Below are 25,543 nucleotides of genomic sequence, written 5' to 3'. Positions count from 1 at the left end.
TGGTGCAGCGCACCAACTGTCTCATATGTTTATATATGCTTAACTTATCTATCTGATTACATCATAGACTGCATCCAACGAGTGACTATATATACATTTTTATGCAGGGGGTCTTTCATTGGACTTAATACTGATTTTTATCATCTTTTTATCCTCATCATTTATTACTAATTCATATGTATGTATCTCGCCTGTGGCAGAGCCCTGCTATAGATGTGACTTTCAATTAATAGTTTGATCAATATTTTAAGTAAAACTAGCTATATCAGTTATTTATTTATTTTTATTTTAGTAGTACATTTAGTTGTATATGCATACTTAGAGGGCTGCATCCAGTAATGTAAATTCTCCGTTAGTCAGTAACTTAGTAAATTGGACATGAGCATGGGCCCCCTGTTATACTGTTTTCTATAACGTGCACCCCCCCCCCCACCATTGAAGGGCAAAAGCAGAAATACTCAACATGGGAAGCAGTTCTGAGCACAAAAGTTGACTTTATAGACTTTATAGTGATGGTATGTCTAGGAAACAAAGCACTATATTCAACTAGATGGAAACGAGGACCATACACTGGATACGAGGAGCTCACCTCGTGTTGCCGGCATCCAGTGTACGGTCCTCGTTTCCATCTAGCCAGCGGTGAGGACTTACCATCTCTAGCGCCTGCCAGCGCCAGCGTCCTCCCGGCGATCTGCAATCATCGGCGCCTGCCAGCGCCAATCGCCACCGCTTCCACCAGGACCTTGCTGGACTCTACCATTACCATCTGGAACGTTGCACAGAGGACCCAGTGTACCGGCACCATCTACACACTGCGGAAACAGCGCCTCTTACCCAGGTTGCCACTAAAAGGATCGGTAACATTCATTTGAAACTGTTGCAAATTGTTGAACTATTACAAGGATACATTATATTTTAAAGAGGGAAACGATTATACAGGCACCCCCAGCTATATTTCACTTATTGTGCAGTTGGCGCCTAGATACCAGCGGTTAAACACCAGCTGCACATTAGAAACTAAATATATGCCAGTGATATTGTCATTATGCCATTAATATTGTCTTAATTTTTGTTATTTCATATTTTTATGCACATTATTACCTAAAGGTTGTTTTTATTGTATATGTTCTTCTCACATGGGCCCTGTGAGAAGTAACTAACTATAGTCTATCTATCATATTTTAATAAATTGTTTATATTATTATCATTGAAGCACGATCCAGACAATTATTTATTTAAATTTTCTTATCTAATATCCATACCATTATTTATTCACTTAGAAGGTCCGGGCAACTTCTTACTATTGGCTTTTCCTTTTTTGTGCAATTAGGGTATAGTTGCATGCCCTAGCTTGACCTCGGTGTGTACTATTTATTGTGAGCTGCACATACACCCCTTTTTTTTCTCTAGATTGGTAAATTACTTCTATTAAAAAATCTAAATCCTTCTTGTACTTATTAGCTGCTGAATACTACAGCAGAAATTATTTTCTTTTTGAAACACAGAACTGTCTGCTGACATCACGAGCACAGTGCTCTCTGCTGACATCTCTGTCCATTTTGTGAACTGTCCAGAACAGCATATGTTTGCTATGGGGATTTCCTTTTTACCCTGGACAGTTCATAAAATGGACAGAGATGTCAGCAGAGAGCACTGTGCTCGTGATGTCAGCAGACAGCTCTGTATTTCAAACGGAAAAGAATTACCACCGTAGTATTCAGCAGCTAATAAGTACAGGAAGGATTAAGATTTTTTAATAGAAGTAATTTACAAATCTGTTTAACTTTATGGCACCATTTGATTTAAAAAAAAAAAGTTTTTCACCGGAAGAAACCCTTTTAATTCTTCCAGTACTTTTTAGGTGCTGTATACTAAAGAGAAATCCAAAAAAGAAATGCGTTTCCTCTGATGTAATGACCACAGTGCTCTCTGCTGACCTCTGCTGTCCATTTTAGGAACTGTCCATAGCAGGAGAAAATCCCCATAGCAAACATATGCTGCTCTGGACTGTTCCTAAAATGGACAGCAGAGGTCAGCAGAGAGCACTGCGGTCATGACATCAGAGGAAATGCATTTCTTTTTTGGAATTCTCTTTAGTATACAGCCCCTAAAAAAAACTAGAAGGATTAAGATTTTTTTTTATAGATGTGATTTACAAATCTGTTTAACTTTCTGGCACTAGTTAATTAAAAAAAAAAAAAGTTTTCCATTTAAATGCATGTGTTGTCTACCATATTAAATTGTATCGAGTAGCAATTCCAAACCCTTAACCCTAAACTCCTAATTTCAACCCTGCCTATAAGAATCTTGGTGTAATATAGTTATCATATAGTTTTTGTAATATGCTCTCATTTGGCTAAGGTATGTTTACTTCTTTGCAGAGAATCATTACTAAGTTTGGGTAAGGGACTAAGGGGGTAAAAATAGTGAATGCAATAAAGATCATAATGGGTACCAAGCAGATTTTTTTCTCCCAGAAGCCTTCACCGTCTTAAATCCAGCCCCATTCACACCATTCCTGTACTGGAATGGATGTTACTAAACCTTACTGCCAACTGTTTCAATACATCATAAAAGTAATTTCACAAATGAGAGCTTTGATAAAAAAAAAAAAAAAAGGTTTTTGTGAAAGTACGATTGAGTCATAACAAAATCCAAATTATCCTCTGATTGGACAATAGTCCCCTTCAAATTATTCAGATTTATAACTCATTGCTGTAGGGAAGGCGCATTATAGATGTTATTCAAGGTCAAACAATAAATCACTGCCCTCAAGAGCTTACAGTTTACTGTAGTGATCTAAAGCATTAAAATGTTCAAAGATTACTACAGACCTATTATGATCAAGTGAAGGACCATCCTGTATTAAAACTGTAGGATGATAGGGTAGTAAAACTGCCGATATATACACCAAGCTCCAAAAATGGGATGGACAAAATTATTGGCGCCCTTTCAAAATTGTGTAAAAATAAGATCGTTTCAAGCATCTGATGCTCCTTTAAACTCACCTGGGGCAAGTTACAGGTGTGGGCAATATAAAAATCCCACCTTAAAGCAGATAGAAAGGAGAGAAGTTCTCTTAGTCTTTGCATTGTGTGTCCGTGTGTGCCAAACTAAGCATGGACAACAGAAAGAGGAGAAGAGAACTGTCTGAGGACTTGGAACCCAAAATGGTATAAAAATATCAACACTCAAGGTTCCAAGTCCATCTCCAGAGATCTAGATTTGCCTTTGTCCACAGTGCGCAACATTATCAAGAAGTTTGCAAACCATGGCACTGTAGCAAATCTCCCTGGGTGTGGACAGAAGAGAAAAATTTATGAAAGATGTCAATGCAGGATAGTCCGGATGGTGGATAAGCAGCCCCAAACAAGTTCCAAAGATATTCAAGCTGAAATGAAACAGTATGGCAGTGACCCAGGAGGACCCCACTGCTGACACAGAGACATAAAAAAGCAAGACTACATTTTGCCAAAATGAACTTGAGTAAGCCAAAATCCTTCTGGGAAAATGTCTTGTGGACAGATGAGACCAAGATAGAGATTTTTGGTAAAGCACATCATTCTACTGTTTACCGAAAATTGAATGAGGTTTACAAAGAAAAGAACACAGTACCTACAGTGAAATATGGTGGAGGATCAATGATGTTTAGGGGTTGTTTTGCTGCCTCTGGCACTGGGTGCCTTGAATGTTTGCAAGGCATCATGAAATCTGAGGATTACCAACAGATTTTGGGTCGCACTGTACAACCCATTGTCAGAAAGCTGGGTTTGCATCCGAGATCTTGGGTCTGCAAGTAGGACAATGACCCCAAACATATGTCAAAAAGCACCCAGAAATGGATGGCAACAAAGCGCTGGAGAGTTCTGAAGTGGCCAGCAATGAGTCCAGATCTAAATCCCATTGAACACCTGTGGAGAGATCTTAAAATTGCTGTTGGGAAAACACGCCATTCCAATAAGAGAGACCTGGAGCAGTTTGTAAAGGAAGAGTGGTCCAACATTCCGGCTGAGAGGTGTAAGAAGCTTATTGATGGTTATAGGAAGTGACTGATTTCAGGGTTAGGATGTAATATTGGGGATTGTCCCTATAAATATCGCACCTTGTGTATTAATGTGAATTACTGTTTTTATGGGGATTTATATATACTGTATTCTGTAATATGCTATTTGTAATAAAGGAAGATATTTTTAGCTACTGGAGATTTTGATTTGTTAGTTTGAGCTAGCTATTATTTATCTATATATCAGTGATTTGAGGATGCAACTGATTTCAGTTGTTTTTTCCAAAGGGTGTGCAACCAAATATTAAGTTAAAGGTGCCAATAATTTTGTCCATCCCATTTTTTTGAGCTTGGTGTGACATTATGTCCACTTTGCTTTTTTCCCCTCACTTTTTTTGGTTTAGTTCCAGTACACACAAAAGGAATAAACATGTGTTACTGCAATCCCTTTGTGTGAAATACTTCATTTTCTTGAAAAATTTCAGGGGTGCCAAATATATATATATATATATATATACATATATATATACCAAAAAAGTAAACCCACAGCACAGTGGGCAGCCGAAACATCGCTATGATGTCAGGTTAATAAACCTCCCTCACTTTTCATCTACTTTGGATTGCTGTGGGTTTACTTTTTTGGTGTGGATTTCATTGTGACCCGTGACCTGGGACTTTTCTCTTCTTGCACCTGTTGCTTCATACGTGTGGTTGTGCTGCTCTATTGGATATTATATATTTAAAGCTGTCTTACATGTGCATTTTTACCATGAATAGCTGCAGGCCTTCACACTCAGTGTCCAACCTCAATCATTGACTGGCTGGGCAGGAAGGTTTTACTGAAAAGACTTGTCTTGCTAGTAGCAACTAGTGGAGCTGAGTAGGGACCAGAAGTCGTTGAATGCAAGGGATTGAGGTAGGTCAGTATAATTTATTTTCTATTTTTACCCTATCCCCAGCCTCTTGTGAAAAAATATGGTGTTATAATGGAAAACTCCATTAGCCATCAAAGCAGAAGGTCTTAAAATGGGTTCTGAGTTTTATATCTAACTAACAGTAAAAGTTTGTGTGGGTTTCCTCTTAGCTTTATTTGCCCTAATGTGTGTGCATGAAAAATAAATAACACTGTGAGCACCACAGTTCTCAAGGACAGTGATGACAGGCTGTGTACAGTTCTATGGAATATGTTTAGCGCCATAAAGGCAAAACATGATCTTGTTGGCCAAGAGAGAATGCATGGTGGCAACTTAGACTGTCAACAGTGGGGGTCACCAATGTGCATTTCTTCATGGGGAGCACACTTGATTGAGAAGTGGTGACTGTTACCATGACAATCTATTGGGGATAATTGTTGCTATGGGCAACTTCTCCATTGTTCCTCTGCACAAGATTTGATATTTCTCCCCCTATGGATTCTGTATGGCTCTGAATGCCAGTCAGGGAGGGGCTGGGAGGCAAGGGTAAGCAGGAATGTTTGCCAGGCTGTGGCACTTGAGCAGTTCAACCCCTATCTCCTTGAAACTTGGTGCAAAATAAAAAGGTGATTTTATAAGTCCCCCACTATCACCAAAGGTACAGTTCATTTTTATACCCTAACAGCTATCCAATAATATCAGCAGTATTTGCTGCTAAGAGCTGCAGATATATTCTCCTTAACTACCAGAACTGTTCTCTGTGAGCTACATTATCATATGAAAATTGAGTCTGAAGGTGTCATTTTCCTTGGTTATTATTAATTTAGCTGTAATGAACTTATTAGTGCTGTACTATAGTCAGAATAAAACAAATAGTTGAACACTAGACATTTTAACAGTACGTTGGAAAATGTATGGCACCATTATTATTGTAAATGTGGAAATTATTCAAGTTAAATGTGAATATAAAAGCGGAATAGCCAAAAGTCTGTATGAAAACTGGTAGAAAAATGAAGTCATGGCCACGCATTTATGTTTTGTTTTTTTCCCCCCACTGAATCTGTCAGTGTTTTTCACAGGAATATAAAAAAGGTTTCCTGTAGTGACTACAAATAATGTGTGATGTGCATAACTGTAATAAAATGGAGAAATATTTCAGAGTAGATGTGATACAAAAGGAAGCATTAGAAAGTGCTGCTGCTAAAGTGCAATTTGGGCACACATCACATGTGGCTATAGATCACCAGAATCTCTGCAACTCATAGGAGTCTGAGGAGCTTCTTCTGTGCCTTGTGATTTATTCATATTAACCTCAGATCAAAAAACGAACACTGGGCTTGGATGATGTTACAGCAATATTTAGTGATATAGTCTGACATATTTAAAATAAATATGTACCATGGCGACTTCATTTCCTATAGTATACAACCCTGGTCCAGCATTATGACAACTGCCAAAACTATTTCAGCTTCTCAAAAACATATGGTCTATTGTAAAAATACAATAAAAATACAACCTTTGTTTTATATACTGAACATGTAATACCTTCCTGTACTGTAGGGGGCGCTACCAGACACCAGTCAGTGCATACGCTTCAGTAATACTGGTCTTTTACCAGTGAATGCCCATTTTGATTGGTCGGTTCTTCCAGCCATTGACACGTTTCACAGATCTGGACTGTCTGTACATTGTATGTTGAGTCTGGTTTCAACTTACGATGGTCCAGAAAAGACCATTGTATGTTGAAACTATTGTATGTTGAGGCCATTGTAAGTTGAGGGATCACTGTATGCATATAAATATGCTCTGTAAACATAGCTTAAGCTGTGAATCAAGCACAGGGAAAGATCTAATACGGTTAACTCTTTGCAGTCTCTGCTTGCTTCTGTCTCTTTCATTAATAATCACTTCACTCATAAATTTCACTTTCTTTGGCCAATTATGCCATGGCCGCTTGGGAGGATGGATTTTTTGGTGTGGAATCTCTATTTGGTTGCGATAATGTGGTATGAGCGCTATATCAACAACCTCTTAATTGGTGTTGCAATGTCTCGTCCATGCTGCACTAAATGGATTATGTTTACTGTAACTCTACCAATCTGAGGCCCTCTGGCTCTATGTTTGGGGATGTAGCAAATCTTCCTTATCTTACACTGATTGATAATGTTATGGCTGAATGTGTATTCACTTTCCTATATAGAGAGCCCTTGCTAGCAATGCAACCTCTGTACACCCAATCCATACCATCAGGTCAATTCCCACTGGACAGTTTTTATGGATCAAACAGTCACGCTCAGATAATCATGAATACAGAAAAAAAGATGCAGATGTCAATTGTAGGCTTAGGAAAAGTGGCATCAGAACCGTGTGCTGCATGAAATTAGTAAATAGCTAAGTGTTTTTTTTTTTTTTTTTTTACATCTCATAGTAAATGTAGTAACATTAAGGAAAATATTTGCCGATCTTACTACAGGAATCAAAGTTGTGTTTTTTTGTAAGGGGCTGTTGCTACAAGAGGTAGCATCCTTGGTTATACGTAAATGGGGTTCACTCTCACACTCTCAATAAATTATGGTTTTCTCAAACAGGATTTTCTCTGTTTCAGAATTAATTGTGACACTTGTAATGTTGTCTATGCCTTTTATTGTACATCCTGTAATTTATATATATATATATATATATATATATATATATTGCAGTAAATTGCATGTCACACAAATTGAAGGGGTACTCCTGCCCCAAGACATCTTACCCCTATCAGCCTTTATGCCCCCTCCCATAGACTTGCATTGAGAGGGCGGGATGTGATGTCCCACGGGGCGGAGATGTGACATCACAATACTCCATCTCCGTGGTCGGGAGGCATAACGCCTCCAGCGCTTCCTGCAGTGCTTACAGGTGGGTGCTGCATGCTAGATTGCGGGGATTCCCAGTGGCGGGACCCCGTGATCAGACATCTTATCCCCTATCCTTTGGATAGGGGATAAGATATCTGGAGCCGGAGTACCCCTTTAAGACATATATCTCTGAGCACATCACATATATAAACAAAAATCAACTAAGTTCATCAGAAGCTGCTCAGCATTTTATTGAATATTATTCTGGTAATTTGAGATCATTCTCTTTCTATGCATTTAAAAAAGAACTTCCTCTGGGTAGACAATGTGATAGGAAAAAATATAGTATAGTTGGGAAGCATACTATAAAAATTTGAAATAAGCCTGCAATTGGGCTTGATTTTTTTCAAAATGATCTCTTATAGGATTTGTTGAAGTAAATTTACTCCAATATCATTCTTGTTAGAAATGTGAGAATGTTTCCCTTTGATTTGCATTACGAAAGCACGGGTATTATCAATGTCCCTTGTTACGTTTTACTTTCCCCCAAATGTATCTTTTATTTTTAAGCTACAGATGCCTTAAATCATAAGATATCCATGTGGTCTTAAAACTGTGGTCTCCTGACACATTCATTTTACCATGAGTAAGAGCAGGTACATTCAAAACACATTGGTATGGAGATAACTGTTCCTCACGTTTTATGAAGTATATGTCCATTGTGCCACTGAGGGTCTACAGCAGTCCATATTTGTAACACGGAACCCCAACGCTGTCTATAAATACATTAAAGCTGGTGATAATATTGTCTTCTACCATGGAATTGGATGATTTGGAATGCTCAGTAATCTAGGCGCTTGGCAGTACCATGTGAATCAAATTATTCAAAAGTATGTTTCTCATGTTTTCTGATTCAATCCCCTATGTTCATTGAATCTTGCCAAATAAAAACATGGTGACTGGCTTTATATGGGAATTATGAAAAATACTAATGCTTGTTCATACTGGGCATCAGAGAATGGGAATACAACCAGAGGATGCAAATACGTGAAATGGTGAGGACAATGCTCCATTTTAAAGACAACTATTTGATACCACAAATAGAAACCTAAAAAACCTAAAAAAAAACACAGAATACTGTATCAACAACATTTTACATTGATTGAAGTCTTCACAATGTTATCCTTGCAAAAACACTAAGGCACAGGGAAGTCACTTCCAGGTCTGAAATTGCCACGAATAAAATATCATAATGTGAACTCAAATTTTTCAGTGGTCCGTTATAAAAAACTGCATCACTTAGAATTCTGTCCCTGCCTTGTAAATTAGAAATAAAAAGGAGACCTTTTCTATATGTTACACATCAGTCAGGCTGGTAAAGCAATGAAAAAAAATCTAAGATACAAAAATGCTTCAAATGATAATAAATCTAATAAGCACAAAGTAAAATTGTGAAATAATGCAGCCATTAGTAGAAAAATGACGCTAAATATAAAAAAAAAAGACAGGGGTAGGGACACAAGATATGCCATTGTGTTTAACAGATGCATCTATTGTAGAGAAGAGACAATGTTAGTGACTGTCACCATAGCTGTGCCTTTGGTGTCATACACTTGCTTTAGCAATTGGGTCTCGCTATCTGACACTATGAGATAAAGACAATAAAAAAAGTAACACTTCTACTTTTAATATGTAGCAAAGTTTGTGCACTACCAAAGTGAAGTTTCCAAACATAAAACAGGACAAAATGCATCATACTAGACATTGATGAGTTTGGTGGAGCCCAACCCCAAGCAAACATGCCACTCCTTGCTCTGGTGCACACTTTACCCCTGGTCCTACCTTCAATGTCACCCATACTAGGCTGAGCCACGCAATGTTAAACAAGCCTTAGCATAATAATACAAATGTCATACATGTTACTCTTTGTAAATGACGACATGTTAGACTGTTCCAAACCATTTAACACACTGAAACCTCATGACTTGTGTTGCAATAGGTTAACATTTAGTTCTTAATTCCCCTTCCAGCGACAAGATAAGTCACTGCTGTAAGAATCTACATTTGTATTATTTGGTATATTGTTATGCAGGTGCATGCAGCTGGGAACACGGCAGGAATTGCAGAAGAGCAGTACTCGCATTGATAGTGTAGAGTTATCAGTCATTTCTTAAGCAACAAGAGAAGACATTCATAAAGTGAATGCACGATTGGGATTATGGAATTGTATTTACCATGTTCTGTCATTCAATAAGTAAGCAGCTCCCCATACACTATTCACTTGATTATGATCACAAACCACAGTAATACTGGAACATAAGGCTGTTTTGTCTTTAGAACTTGTAGAAAAATAATATTGCTTGTATGTAATTTTATAAGTTTTGCCCCAACTATCAGCTCCAGCAAAGGTACAGTACACATTTATACCATAACAGCTATCCAATAATGTCAGCTGTATTTGCTGCTAAGAGCTGTAGATATATTCTCCTTGAATGGGCACTGTCAGATACAAAAACTTTTGATATGATGTAAAGCATGTAAAACAAATAGGTTTTGCAATTGCTTTCAGTAGAAATTTTTAGTATTTCATACTTAAAAAGACAGTCAAACCACTGCTTCCCCCCCCCCCCCACCTGCTTGGACACATACTAGTCCTGCTGTGTCCATGCATCATCACCTATGTCATGGACACACTTCCTTGATTGACAGCTGTGAGCGCAGGGCTCACAGCTGGAGGAAAAATCCTCCCACTGCTTGCTAATGCTAGGGGAGATGTGAGCAGACAACATACTGAGGGAGGGGGCGGAGACCTGCACAGTGAGGCCACACCCCCTCCCTTTGAGAGGAATTCAGACTAGTGAGCTAAATTAAAAGTGTAATAAAAGCATAAATAAAGGTGCTTGACACAAAAATTAGGTACTGAGTGATATATTAAAAAATAAGTTTTTTTGTTATTGGATCTGGCGGGTATGCTTTAACCATGAGAGAACTGTTCTCTGAGCTACATTATCACATAAAAATTGAGTCTAAAGGTGTCCTTTTCCTTGGCTATTATTATTTGTACACAATTTTAATAATTTGGCCTCTATACACTGACACAATGGATGTGAAACAAAATCATCAGTATTTTATTGAACTGTAGACTTACTGAATTAGCCATATAGGACTTACAGGCATTTTCCATAGCTCATTTATTTTAACAGGCTCAAGAAAAATTTGAGGGACTAAATAAATTAATTATGTCCTTTCATATCTGGATGAAAACTCTGTAGTCAATGCCCATTCAACGTCTGAAATGTATGGACATCACCAAAAGAGTTCTCACCCTTGAGATGCTTTGCCAGCCCTTTCCTGCAGTCCTTTACTTCAATGGCCACTTGTTTGTGGGTGTTTATGCTTTCAGTTATGCCTTTACAAGAAAAGCATGTTTAATCAGGTTGAGGTCAGATGACTGACTCTGCTATTGATGAATATTCTATGTCTTTGCCTTAAGAAGCTCTTGTGTTGCTGTTATGATATTTTGAGCCATTATCCATCTTTACTGTGAAGTACAGTATATTCAATGACAGCAGCAAAATATATAGCTCTATACACTTCAGAACTTATCCTGCTACATCTATCGGCATTCACATAATCAATAAACCCCAGTGACCCAGTTTCTTTGGCAGCCATACATGGCTATACCATAACACCACCTCCGCCATGTTTGACAGGTGAAGTGGTATGCTTGGGATCATGAGCCCTTCCTTCTCTTCTTCTTCCCACTTTCTATCATTCTGGTAGAAGATAGTCATAGCATTGTATTGGAAAAAAAAATGTGTTCTAGGACTGTTTTTTTTTTCTGATTTCTTCCCTTGGCCTCTTCAGTATTTTGAATTAAATTCTCTGTACTTTCATGATTGTAGATTGTGACACAAATATGCTGTTCTCCTTTAGTTTCTGACTTGCCTTGATGTACAGAAAAAGGGTTTCACCCTGAAGGAATTAGTCCCTCATCTACTTAATGGGGTTATCCAGAAATCGAAAAAACAAGATAATTTATTTCAAATAAAGCTCCCTGTCTGTCTCCAGGTTGGGTGTGGTTCTGCAATTCAGTTCAATTTAAGTGAATGGTGACAAGTTGTAACAACACACCCAAAGTGGAGACAGACAGGGAGCAGTCTTTGAAAGAAAATAGGTCTGTTTTTCGATTCCTGGATAACCCCTTTAAGCTGTCTTCCCTGCTTTTACAATCTTTTTGGTGTCATTGAGCTAGCTAGTGCTTTCCTTGTTTCAAATGAATGTACTAAACTATGGATTTAGCCAATCCTAATGCTTATCTTTTTTTCACTATGATAAAGGCTTCCTTTTTGTCAAAATTTTGTCACTGTCTAGATACTTCTGGACCCAGCTATCTGCATTAGTAAAGAAAAAACTGTGAAGAAGAAGAATACCAAAAGGTACAACTCTTACTCTGTCCTCACCTTCCTTGTCCACAAAGTGTTAATGTGTCCCAAGGATGCAATGGATGAACAAGGCAGGCACCACAGAGAAATACACAAGAAAACAAATCAGCATGTTTCATGTAAATCACTGTGTCAAGAATAAAAAGAGAAAGACATGTATAGTAAAGTGCACCTCAAATAAATGCAATTCTTTATTCTAACATATTCAACCAAAACATTATAATATATATTTGAACAGTAAACCCAACCTTTTTGCCAGGCAGCTGATGCCAAGGCAAATAAAATAATTGTATGCATCAAGAGTTGCATAGATAATTATGACAAGAACATAGTTTCGCTTCTATAAAAATCAGTATTCAGAACACAACTGGAAAATTATGCACAATTTTTGCCACCTGTGTTTAGAAACGATATAGCTAAACTATTATTGCATAGGAGGACTAAAGTAATTAGTCTTTCCCCAACATTTGACATATATGTACATGAAAATGTCAGAGAGGGGGGTGCTGAGCCTGCTCCGAGCATGGCTGGTCCCAGCTGTGTTACACTGGTGATACCCGCTGGCAGATGATGGGTTAAGAGATAATTCTTAACTATATCTTAGTAGGTTAATTTCCTGTATGCAGCGATCAATAATAACTGTGGCATCTAGGTGGTTAGACAGATGGGGGAGGTTCCTGTCACCAGATAAGCCAATGTTGCCTTGCAGAAATCAGTATGGTTTCTGTGACAAAAGTACAGCATATTCAGCATTCAATAAGCCATACAGCCAAACACTAGAGCTACTGCATCAACTTGTTCATTGCTGCTAGTTTACTGCTATAACATTCTAACTCAAACACATAAATGTAAAAGAGCAAACTGAATTAAATGAAAGAGTTAATTACATTCAGATAAAAGCTGAAGGGTCATTTTTTCCATTTTAGATCAATTTTACATATATCTTTAGATTCATTTATATTTGGTAAATGTGCTTCAACGAGGAAGGAAAATGAACATTAAGGAACAGAAATGACTTACATCTAATTTGAAATAAACTGCTTGCTGCATATTTTTACTGCTGCTTTAAACAACCATTAAGAAAATGATTCTACTGCCAGTCCTGCAGTACAGAAAACAAGATCAAATCTATCTATTCACAGTATTCCAATGTTTTAATAAGAAAAGTGCAGAAATCGCTTTTGTTCCTCATAAGTATGGGCATATTTCTGCTTTTGAATTTGCCTCTGATGCTGGTGTGTTTTGTGTGTTGTTTTTATTATGTTTTGGAAATCAGGGTGAAAATGTTATAGTAGAAACACATGCATGTATACTGCAAGTCTCTGTAGATTGCCATATCAGTGCAGTCTTCAGAGTAGACACAAATGAGGCTTTTCAAAAATGTGAGTAACTGCATCGCAAAATGACAGTGATTTAAATGGGAAAAAAAAATAGTTTTTACAAAAAAATATTTCATTTTCCTCCTACCATAGGCCTGATTTATCAGTCTGTCTGAGACAAAGGTGTGTTAGATAAATCTAGGCCATAGTTTATATGGCTAAATGTTTCCGATTATTATCTTGCAGTGTTGGTCCCTGAGGATGGCAAAAACATTAATTGAGTAGAAGCCAATTTTCCTCATTTTAGGGGAGAAAATTCCTTCCTGACTCCAAATGTAGCAATCAGAATAGCAACCCTTCTCCAAACTCTATAACTTGTAACACATTTTATGCTAGGGACGTTAGGGACCCACTCTAAATAGGTGGCCTTGACATGGCGAGTGGGCTTGTACTTTTTGATCAAAATGTATACTAACAACCTGTTATTTTTTGAATTTATGCTGAGAAGCAAGTAGATCAAAATACAAACTGTGCAATCATGTCTGTTTTCTCTACTTGAATTCACATTGTGTTTTCTACCCCCCTCTTTTTTTGTTGTTTTTACTTGGTCTACACTCTACCCTTCCCCCTCAGCCCAGCCCTATATAAATTAGCAGGAAGCTGCACAGGGCCCTTTCTTTCTGGCAGCCTCCAAGTCTGACTGGGAGCACATGGTAAGTGAGCTTTTACACTTTGTTCACACTGGTGTGGTGCTGTGTGGCATCTGTTACAACTACTCCCATCATGGGACAGACTCTGTCCCATGATGGGAGTAGTAGTCCAAGGGCAAAGGGAAGGATCGAAAGGGGGTCTCACTCCTGAGACCCCCTGCGACCTTTACTACTGGGCCCCTAGTGATGACATCATTAGGGGACGGAGCTACACTGTCCAGGCCTGACTCTGTTCTCATTATTCATTTTGCATAATGGGAACAGAGCCTTTCTGGCAGTGTGTTCCCAAATAGGGAGACTCCAGCTGTTGCTTAACTACAGCCCCCATGATGGGAGTTGTAGTTTAGCAACAATTGGAGGCTTCCTGTTTAGGAATATGCTGCATTATGTGTGCTTTTTTTTCAATGTGTCGTGTTCTTTATAATTGAATTTTCAGGCTTAGTAGTGGAAAGCGTCTTGTAGACAGAATACATTACTAAGTCGGGGCTTAGCGTTAGCCCCAAAATCAGTTAACAGTGACCCAAAATTATTACCCCGGTACCCACCGCCACAGGGGTTCCGGGAAAAGCTGGTACTAACAGGCCCGGAGCATCAAAAATGGCACTCCTGGGCTTAGGCGGTAACAGGCTGGCATTATTTAGGCTAGGAAGGGCCAGTAACAATAGTCCTCGCCTACTATGTTAACGTCAGGCTGTTGCTGCTTGGTTGGTATCTTGCTGATACTGAAAAAAACAAACAAAAAAAAGGTTAGTACATTTTTGGAGCTCTCCCCTGGGGTGTTCCTAAATAGGGAGCCTCCAATTGTTGACGTCTGCCTACTGTATCCTGTATATACAGTCATCTATAGACAGCTGTATATACAGGATAGCGCACAAAGACTTAACCCAGAACTGCTGTCACGATTCGGCTGGCTGGAGGTGGATCCTCTGTGCCAGAGAGGGATTGTCGTGGACCGTGTCGGTGGACCAGTTCTAAGTTGCTACTGGTATTCACCAGAGCCCGCCGCAAAGCGGGATGGTCTTGCAGCGGCGGTAGCAACCAGGTCGTATCCACCGGCAACGGCTCAACCTCTCTGACTGCTGAGATAAGCGCGGTACAAGTGAATAGACAAGAGCAAGGTCGGTCGTAGCAGAAGGTCAGGGCAGGCAGCAAGGATCGTAGTCAGGGGCAACGGCAGGAGGTCTGGAACACAGGCTAGGAACACACAAGGAAACGCTTTCACTGGCACAATGGCAACAAGATCCGGCGAGGGAGTGCAGGGGAAGTGAGGTATAAGTAGGGAGTGCACAGGTGAAGATACTGATTAGGCCTGCTGCGCCAATCAGTGGCGCAGTGGCCCTTTAAATCGCAGAGACCCGGCGCGCGCGCCCTAAGGAGCGGGGCCGCGCGCGCCGGGACAACACAGACGGGGAACAGGTCAGGTACGGGAGCCGAGATGCGCATCGTGAGCGGGCGCGTCCCGCATCGCGAATCGCATCCCGGCTGGGAGCAATATCGCAGCGCACCCGGTCAGGTCTGACCGGGGCGCTGTGAATAAGAGAACGCTGCGAGCGCTCCGGGGAGGAGCGGGGACCCGGAGCGCTCGGCCTAACAACTGCTCAGCAGCAGCGTGGGTTAACTCTTTCCTTGCTGGGCTCCTGTATAGTATACATGGGTACACTATGCACCCCTGTATACTATACAGCCGGCGGGGGTGAGTAGTGATGTTCTGCACCATGTATATGTATATGCTATACATCACTCCTTACCTCCTTACACTCTGTGGACCAGGTGCTCTGCATCTGACCCATGGAGTGGTACCCTGAAGGCAGTAAAAAAAATTGCCACAGGGTACAAAAATGACTGTTTCCATACACCAGCATAAACGCAAGCAAAACTGACAAAATGCAGGAAAAAGCTGGGACAGTTTTTCTGGCATTTTTGCTGGTGGACAAAAACCTCAATGAAATCTTGGCCTCAAAGCAATAGAACAAAATCCCTGTGTCCACTTTTCCTGTGAGGTGCAGCTCAGGTGTACAAAGAACTGTGTGGAGATTTAGAACTTAATCACACATTCATCTCTGCTCCATACCATGTCACACACTAATTTCTGCTACTAGGGTGCCTGCAGCTTTTGCAAAACTGCAACTCCCAGCATGCCAAGTTTTGCAACACTTGGAGGCATTCTGGTTGGTAAGCACTGATAAAGAAGTAAAGGGACAGATTGTTCAGCAAAATTACATATTTTTTTTAAACCTAGACACTCTGGGGGAGATTCTCAAAAACTACTGTAATTTTGGTTCCAATGATATTATTCACACCTTTTTTTTTTCTCCTCACATTTTCAAAGGTCTCTTTTGCTGCTATGAAAATATGTGAAAATTCATTTTTGCGCCACTTTTATTTATTTTTTTGCGCACAAAATTTTTTTTGGGGTTGCAGCCATATTAAATTTTTTGCACCAAAATTGCCGAGTTTGGCACCAAAATTGTAAATTTTTGCGCAAAATTTAACATCCCAGAAAATTCTGGTGGAAACATCTCACAAAATATTCCATGGTTACTAGTGCCCAGACAAACGATAACTGTATAAATAAAACATTTCTGAGCTTAAATGTGAGTGCAGGTGCAGTGATCAATAAAAAAAAAATATATATATATATATATATATATATATGTTTATAACATTTGTCAATAATAATTATTTCGTTTTTTTAATAATTACTTAAATTTGAATAATTACTTAAATAAGACCTTTTCCCAAAAAAACTAAACAAAGGGGAAAAAAACAAAAACAATAAAACCACAACCATTTCTGTGATTTCTACATAATCCAAAAACTGGTGTGAAATTTTTTATGTAAACTGTAAATGTAAAATGTGAGCAGTGTACCTTGGGAAAACGCCACAGCTCTGTGAAGTATGCGGTAGAGAAGGTGTGCAGGGTAGAGCAAGGGGGGCCTTTCTATTTTTGCACAAAATTCATCAAGGACATGCACAACTTTTTGTAAATTTTGAGCAAGTGTAAATTAGACAAGCAGTGTAAAGGGGTAGATCTGTGTCTACAATAGACGCCTAATGATAAATGTCTATATACATATATATATATATATATATATATATATATATATATACACACACATACTAGAATGTGGAAGAGTTAAAAATATCTATATATTACTTTGAAATATTTTCTTGCAGAGGGTCGACACGGAAGACAGAAGCAATAAAAGCTGACATTTCTTGCTGGCTGCATGCTGTTCTGCTCAGCTGGGTTTGGCAGCTCTCACTGCCTCCCCAACGTGCGCTGTCGATTTTACCTCAGATGGCAGGGCAGGCACAGCAGTTGGTCTGATCGAAGAGTAACTGCAAACTGAAGCAAAAACTTCTTCCTTTAGCCCTTTTTGAGTGTGCCTCTTGACTTATGGTGAGATCTTAAGGGTGACCGAAAATGAATAAAACAGTTAACCTGCTATTTTAGTATATTGAGTTGCTACTTAAACTGCTTAAAATATCACGTAGAACAATATATATATATATATATATATATATATATATATATATATCCCTGTAAATTATCAGTATGCCACATTTACTATGCTTTCATAGTCAGAAACATTCACATAAATGCCAAGAACTAAAGTTTTCCAGCAGAACATTTCCCAGTACATCACACTGCCGTCACCAGCTTGCCTTCTTCTCACAGTGCATCCTAGTGTCATTTCTTCTCAGGCATGTGATGTGTGCACCAAGGCATCTGCTTGATATTAAAGTCAACTCTGTAGCTTACTCAGAGCTGTAGTGTCAAGAAGGAGCTGCCAAGCAGCAGCATCCATGCCTCTTTCCTCCCCCACCCTTTCATGTCCTGTATAATTGATATACAGGACTCCGCTTTCAGCACAACCCCTGTGCATTAATCATTTAAGGTAGGATGGGGTGGAGAAAGGAGGAGGTATGCATACGGCTGCTTAGCCATGCCTCTTTGACACTTAAGAACAGGAAATAGAACTGACAGATTATCTTCAGAGAAAAGGGAATTTATTAGAACAGATTATCTTTAGTTCTGATGATCACATTCCCATTTTTTGGCAATGGACAGAGGTCAGCATAGGCACTCTGGGGGAGATTTATCAAAACTTGTGCAGAGGAAACCTTGCCCAGTTGCCCATAGCAACCAATCAGCTCACTTCTTTCATTTTTAACAAGGCCTCTGATAAATCAAAAAAGAAATCTGATTGGTTGCTATGGGCAACTGGGCAACTTTTCCTTTGCACAGGTTTTGATAAATCTCCCCCTCTATGTCTATACAGCCCTCTGCACAGCAAAAGGTCTATGGCTACACAACCCTCTGCACAACAAACTGCCATGCACTGTATGTTCTGACACATTTCATATCCTCGCCAGGATTAACCTTTCTCAGTAATTTGTGCAATAGTCGCTCTTACATGGAATCAGACCAGACAAGCTAGTGTTCACTCCCCAGCACCACATGACAAGCCAGTTTACTGGTTGTCCTTTCAACAACTTTTGTTTGGTATAAACCACTGAATACTAGTATGGTAACAACCCTGCCATTGCGGCAATGCTCTGACCCAGTCATTTACCAATTACAATTTGGCTATTGTCAAAGTCGCTCAGATCCATATACTTCTCTATTTTACCTACTTCCAACAATTTTAATCATTTGATGTCTAATTTATTTCCTTCTAGCCCCACCCAAGTGATGGGTGCAACTGTAACTAGATATACAATGCCATTCATTTTACCTTTTTACAGTTTTTATTTTATTTTATGGCTAATAGGTACTAATTCTTAGTGTCATACTATGTTTCTCAAGCACTTATAATTTACACTATATATATTAAGTTTGATCAATACATATCTTGGTTTTTAGCCAATGATAATCTCATGAAAGGGAAATTGATAGGCTGTTCATTCGCACTATCTTGGAATCCCCTTCAGAAAGATTTGTTTCATGTGCATGACTATCTATGTTATGAAATGCACAATTATTTGCTCTGATTACCCATTTGACTTTTGATCGGAACCACTAAAATATATATTATTCTTAGCAAAGAATCCAATAAATGTCCACATTATTTTTGCACAGGCTATTCACACGCACTAAACCCAATACACTGGGTTATAGTGCGACAGAAGAAAAACAATGTCTTATTTTACAGAAACTGGCTTTCATAAGATATGACTAACACCCCATCCGCCATACCTCTGGCCCCCTCCCCCCCGCTGCTGTATTGCTACAACTCTTCTCTGCGCAAAGGAGGTGGAGAGACAGCTTGCCAAGCTATCCTGCCTCCTCTATATGTCCTCTGCTATTGTAGCAAAGTGCAGCTGCTGCTCCCCCGCTACAGCAGGAAAAGAAAATTGCAGAGAGCTCAAGTGACAGCAGTGAAGAATAAAAAATTCATATAGAAGGGATAGTGAACGCTCAGCAAGCTGGCTCCCGCCTCCATTGCTCAGAGAAGAGCTGTAGCAATACAGCAAGGGGGTGTGGGGGAGTCATATTTTGTGCATGCGTTAACCAATTTCTGTAAGTAAGACATTGTTATACTTCTGTTCAGCCGCACTATGACCCAGTGTATTGAGTTTAGTGTTAGTGAATAGCCTGGGCTGAAATAATGTGGACATCTATTCTATTCTTTGCTTAGAATAATATTTATTTTAATGGTGCAAATCAAAAGTAAAATGTGTAATCAGAGCATCATAGGAAGTCCTGCACAAGAAATAAATCTTTCTAAATAAAATTCTAAGATATAGTCTACTGTATCTTCATGTAACAAATGCCAGTCCTACATACAGTATTTGACAAGATGCAGTTTAGAATATGTCATTTTATCCGGTTTGATGTCTGTGAGTAGCTTATTACTAGAGATGAGCGAACTTTTGAAAATTTCGATTCAGCCGATTCACCGAATATTCCGAAAAAGTTTGTTCAGGGTCGAATTTATTTGCAGCGAATCTATATTAAAACCGGCTATTTCTGGCCTACAGTCAGCCTCAATAGGGGTGTAGAACATTTTGCTTTGCTCTAACACGCATATGGAATGTGCCGGGGTAGTGAAATAATACTGTTATTCAGTATGACATGCAGATTACAGGCATCGCTATTTTAATCACTGCTGGAGCAGAACAATGACAGAGCCTGGAGGTGGCATCATTATGAGGAGACCATACAGTGGCTGAATGACACAGCGTGGAGGTATTGACAGCATGAGGAGACCATATAGTGGCTGAATGACAGTGTGGAGGTGTTGGCAGCATGAGGAGACCATATAGTGGCTGAATGACAAAACCTGGAGCTGGCAGCAGCATGAGGAGACCATACAGTGGCTGAATGACACAGCGTGGAGGTGTTGGCAGGATGAGGAGACCATATAGTGGCTAAATGACGCAGCTTGGATGTGGCTGAAGCATGAGGAGACCATATAGTGGCTGAATGACAAAACCTGGAGCTGGCAGCAGCTTGAGGAGACCATACAGTGGCTGAATGACACAGCGTGGAGGTGTTGGCAGGATGAGGAGACCATATAGTGGCTGAATGACACAGCTTGGATGTGGCTGAAGCATGAAGAGACCATTTAGTGGATAAATGACACAGCGTGGAGGTGTTGGCAGCATGAGGAGACCATATAGGTGCTGGATGACACAGCCCGGAGATGGCAGCAGCATGAGTAGACACTAGGGCCTCACAATCCCTAAGATTAAAATATGAATTTTGAAATTGAAATTGAAGATTTATGGTAGCTAGTGCTACCATACATTTTTTTAGGCCCAGGCCACCTGCAGCATCAGTAAACCATATATTGGCTGAATGACACAGCCTGGAGGTGGCTAAAGCATGAGAAGAGACCATATAGTGGCTGAATGAGACAGTCTAGAGGTTTGCAGCAGCAGCATCAGGAGTCCTGAAAGTGACCCGGTGACAGAGTGGGTAGCCTCCCTAATTTAGTCCGCAAATGTGCATGGCGCTCTCTCACTTTGGAGCCCTGTCATATTTCAAGGCAACAGTTTAGGGCCACACAAGGAGTATATCCGTACTCGGGGGAAATTGCGCTACAAATTTTGGGGGGCTTTTTCTCCTTTTACCCCTTATGAAAAGATAAAGTTGGGGTCTAGACCAGCATGTTAGTGTAAAAAAATAAAAAAAAATTACACTTACATGCTGGTGTTGCCCCATACTTTTCATGGTAAAAGGAAATAAAGACCCCCATAATTTGTAACACAATTTCTCCCAAGTACGGATATGCTCTGCGAGCGCACAACAAGACTCAGGAGTTAGAGGGCCATGTACATTTGAGGCCTAAACTGGTGATTTGCACAGGGGTGGCTGCTGGTAACAGTGGTTCTGACATAAAGGCAAAAAAATAAATACACTGCACCACTTGTTACGTTCCTTGAGGGTTGTAGTTTCCCAAATAGTGTGCCATGTGTGGTTTTCTTTTGCTGTTCTGGCACCATAGGGGCTTCCTAAATCAGACATGCCCCCGAAAAACCATTTCAGCAAAATTCGCTTTCCAAAAGCCCAATGTCGCTCCTTCCCTTCTGAGCCCTCTAGTGCACCCGCAGATCACTTTACATCCACATATGAGGTATTACCTTACTCGAGAGAAATGGGGTTTTAAATTTTAGTGGGCTTTTTCTCCTATTACCCCTTGTCAAAATGAAAAATTTAGGGTAACATCGGCATTTTAGTGAAAAAAAATTAACATTTTTCATTCTCACGCCAAAAACACCTGTGGGGTGTAGAGGCTCACTGTACCACTTGTTACGTTCCTGGAGGGGTGTAGTTTCCCACATAGTATACCATGTGGGGTGTTTTTTGCTGTTCCGTCACTATAGGGGCTTCCTAAATGCGACATGCCCCCCCCCCCCATAAACCATTTAAGCAAAATTTGCTCTCCAAAATCCCATTGTCGCTCCTTCCCTTCGGAGCACTCTAGTGCACCCACAGAGCACTTCACATCCACATATGAGGTATTTCCTTACTCGAGAGAAATTGGGTTGCATATTTTGGGGGGGCTTTATGTGAATCTATATGTGAATAAATATATAATTTATTTGGTATGTCTATTTTCCTTACAAGCAGAGAACTTAAAAGTCATAAAAATGCTAAATTTTCTAATTTTTCATGGAATTTTGGAATATTTCACCAAAAAATTATGCAAATATTGATGAAAATTTACCACTAACATAAAGTAGAATATGTCACAAAAAAGAATCTCTGAATCAAATTCATAAGTACAAGCATCCCAGAGTTATTAATGCTTAAAGTGCTCTGGTCCCTAGGGTCGAAATGGGCTTGGTCCCCAAAGGGTTAAATAGTTGCTATACATAAGCTAAATGAAGCAAAATGCTTTTTGTTTGTGTAGTATCATCATGTTGATGGGAGTGCATTGATAGACAGCAGTGGGGCCTCTTATTTATAAGTAAGCACCAGAAGTGATATTGCACTCTTCTCAAGAAAGTCATATGTACACCACAATATCATTATGGTCGCATTTATTTAGTATAATTTCAGATTTATCCTTTAGGTGTTGTCTGCAAAATCAGTCAGCAGCTCTTTGTAAATTGTATACAGTCATGGCCGTAAATGTTGGCACCCCTGAAATTTTTCAAGAAAATTAAGTATTTCTCACAGAAAAGGATTGCTCACAGAAATGTTTTGCTATACACATGTTTATTTACTTTGTGTGTATTGGAGCTAAACCAAAAAGGGAGGAAGAAAAGCAAATTGGACATAATGTCACACCAAACTCCAAATATGGGCTGGACAAAATTATTGGCATTACGGCCATGAATATATGTTATATCATATACATTTCTATGACTATGTAAGTATTTACTAGTAAACAGCCTTTTTTGTAAAGATCTTCACTGAATTAATTTGAATGGTAATTCTATTACATTCTGCATTCTTAATAAAAGTCAACTAATTGAAACGGTCAGCAAACATAAACAAAACAACAGCATAAAGCAAATAGTTAAAATCCCATGATGCCACCCAGGTAACGCTACAAAGTTGCAAATTAGCAAAGACGTTAATAAAAACACACAAAATCCCATATTCAGGATGAGTAAAAACAACATTTTTGATGCCTCAGTGGTTGATTCGATTCAGACCATGTGTTTACATCAAGTGTCTCACACAGTAAATGAAACAAACACGGCTCAAGATAACATTCCACGTTCATTAACTTCAGAGAAACTAGGGTGGGCAAAAAATAATTAAAAACTGGAAATGAGCAGTACCAGGTAGGGACGGCAAAAAACATTCAAATGAGAGACTTTTTACAAGCGAAATACGATAGAGTACCCAAAAGTAAGAACTAATATTATTCTTACAAATAATATTTAACAGAGAACATCAAACATAAGTAATACACTGAGTCTGTTGATGTCATAGCATCTTGACAGGACACATGCTGCCGTACTTTAGAAGTCACAATAGTGGGATATAGATGGCTGTGTCATCTCTGTTCTGCAGCTTAGCATTTAGCCTCTACTATGGATATGAGGACAGTATTCTATCAGCTTAAGTGAGAAGGCATCGCCTGAGGGACTGTGCAGGGAGCTGGTAGCCTACTGGCTCAGCTGGTGAAGCATCTGGATTGTAGCAAAATATCTTTTATCCCAGCGACAGTGTCAGTTATTTAAACACATGGTGCAAAAATTGTCAGCTGATATGGACAGCAATAATAGAACATCCCAGATGAAAGAGATTAGCTCAGACAGTGAAGGAGGTGAGAAGGTCCTCCTGAGAGATCTGAAGGTGTTTCCTATTGATATGAAAAGACACAGTGGAGTCTTTTGTGTGAGAGCTTTAGTGATTGGCAAATTAAATGTAATTAGAGTACACACAGGCAACAGGATGCCATCCTTGTCTCTTCATCCTGCTGAGATGGATCTCCCTCGTATTAGCACGCAGTAAGGATTCCAAGTGCACATTTCTGCCCTTCACTGACAAATGGAGCTGTCACCCACAACAAACAGCTGTCCATACACATCAATATTGACTGGATATATAGGTTACGTCCTATAGGTTACCAAACAAGCACAATAATACTAACATTTGCATATATATAAATATATTTATATATATATATATATATATATATATATATATATATATATATATATATATATTAATGAATAAATAATAATAATAGTAATAATAAAAACTCAGATTTCTCAGGTGACCAATTCAACACCAACACCAGAATACTCAAAAAGGCTCCATTTATATACCAGTCTCCATTTATATTCACACAGCATCAAACACGGCATATAGTGTAGTAAACACCAAACATCTCAGAGTATATTTAGTTTATACAATATATATAAATGTGTATCGGTGCTCTAATAATAAAAACTGCAAATAGTAATAGAGGCTCACTTACTAAAATCCTGATGGGGAGTGTACTCAGAATCTCTGCCCAGAGGGAAGTTCTTGTCTCCACTTAAAAATCCCGCAAAGCTGTAAGTCCGCGGAAAGTAACACTTTATTTCATCAGAGATGGATAATCCAGAGGATAATCCATCTCTGATGAAGGAAAGCGTTACTTTCCGAAACGCGTTAGATGCTTTTTGTTCTTGCGCTCTCCCTGTAGTAGTTACGTCACTCGCAGCGCTTGGTCACAGCACTCCATAATCCACCAACAGTACAGCAAGCCGGTGAGACGCCACCGGCCGGGGCAGATCTCCCGGCTAATAGGCTGACTGAAACCACGGACTTCTGAAAACTACTCCAAGCACAAAAAGCAAGTACAACAGGACAAGCTCCATACTATCAAGGATGCAGACTTACAGCTTTGCAGGATTTTTAAGTGGAGACAAGAACTTCCCTCTGGGAAGAGATTCTGAGTACACTCCCCATCAGGATTTTAGTAAGTGAGCCTCTATTACTATTTACAGTAATAATTTACAGCGCCGATACACATTTCTATATATTGTCTACAGCTCAATTTTTGGTAGTCTTTGGTAGAGATCCACCTGTTGTATCTAGGCAGCTTGTATAGGATCTATTCAGTGCTGGTGTTATCTTTTCATTTTGTTATACACTATATTTAGTTTATAAATAATGAAGGACACACACACATAGATAGATTGATTCTAATACAATTACTATATTTTAGAATCTTAAATGCTAAGTATAATCTGTAACTAAACTTGCCATTCCATACATTCAGGATAAATGTTTTTTTTTTTTTTTTGCCAGTTCATGGTTGGTCTGTGAAGGTAATCACTTTGGTCAAAACAACAAATTGCTGATTGATGGGATGCAGAACTGTAGTTAAGCATGAACTACTTTCCACCTGCA

At 39.2% G+C, this 25,543-nt stretch overlaps 1 protein-coding gene across 12 annotated transcripts in view; it reads right to left on the bottom strand.

Annotated features, from left to right (window-relative positions):
* TENM2 (teneurin transmembrane protein 2) overlaps positions 1-25,543 on the bottom strand; it is a 2,592,228-nt gene that overhangs the window by 313,072 nt on the left and 2,253,613 nt on the right. The window lies entirely within an intron of this gene.

The sequence above is a fragment of the Hyla sarda genome, chromosome 4 (assembly GCF_029499605.1).
Source record: "Hyla sarda isolate aHylSar1 chromosome 4, aHylSar1.hap1, whole genome shotgun sequence".
NCBI classification, from domain to species: domain Eukaryota; kingdom Metazoa; phylum Chordata; class Amphibia; order Anura; family Hylidae; genus Hyla; species Hyla sarda.
The sequence above is the reverse complement of the archived record's forward strand: the minus strand, read 5'-3'. Positions and strand labels throughout refer to the sequence as shown.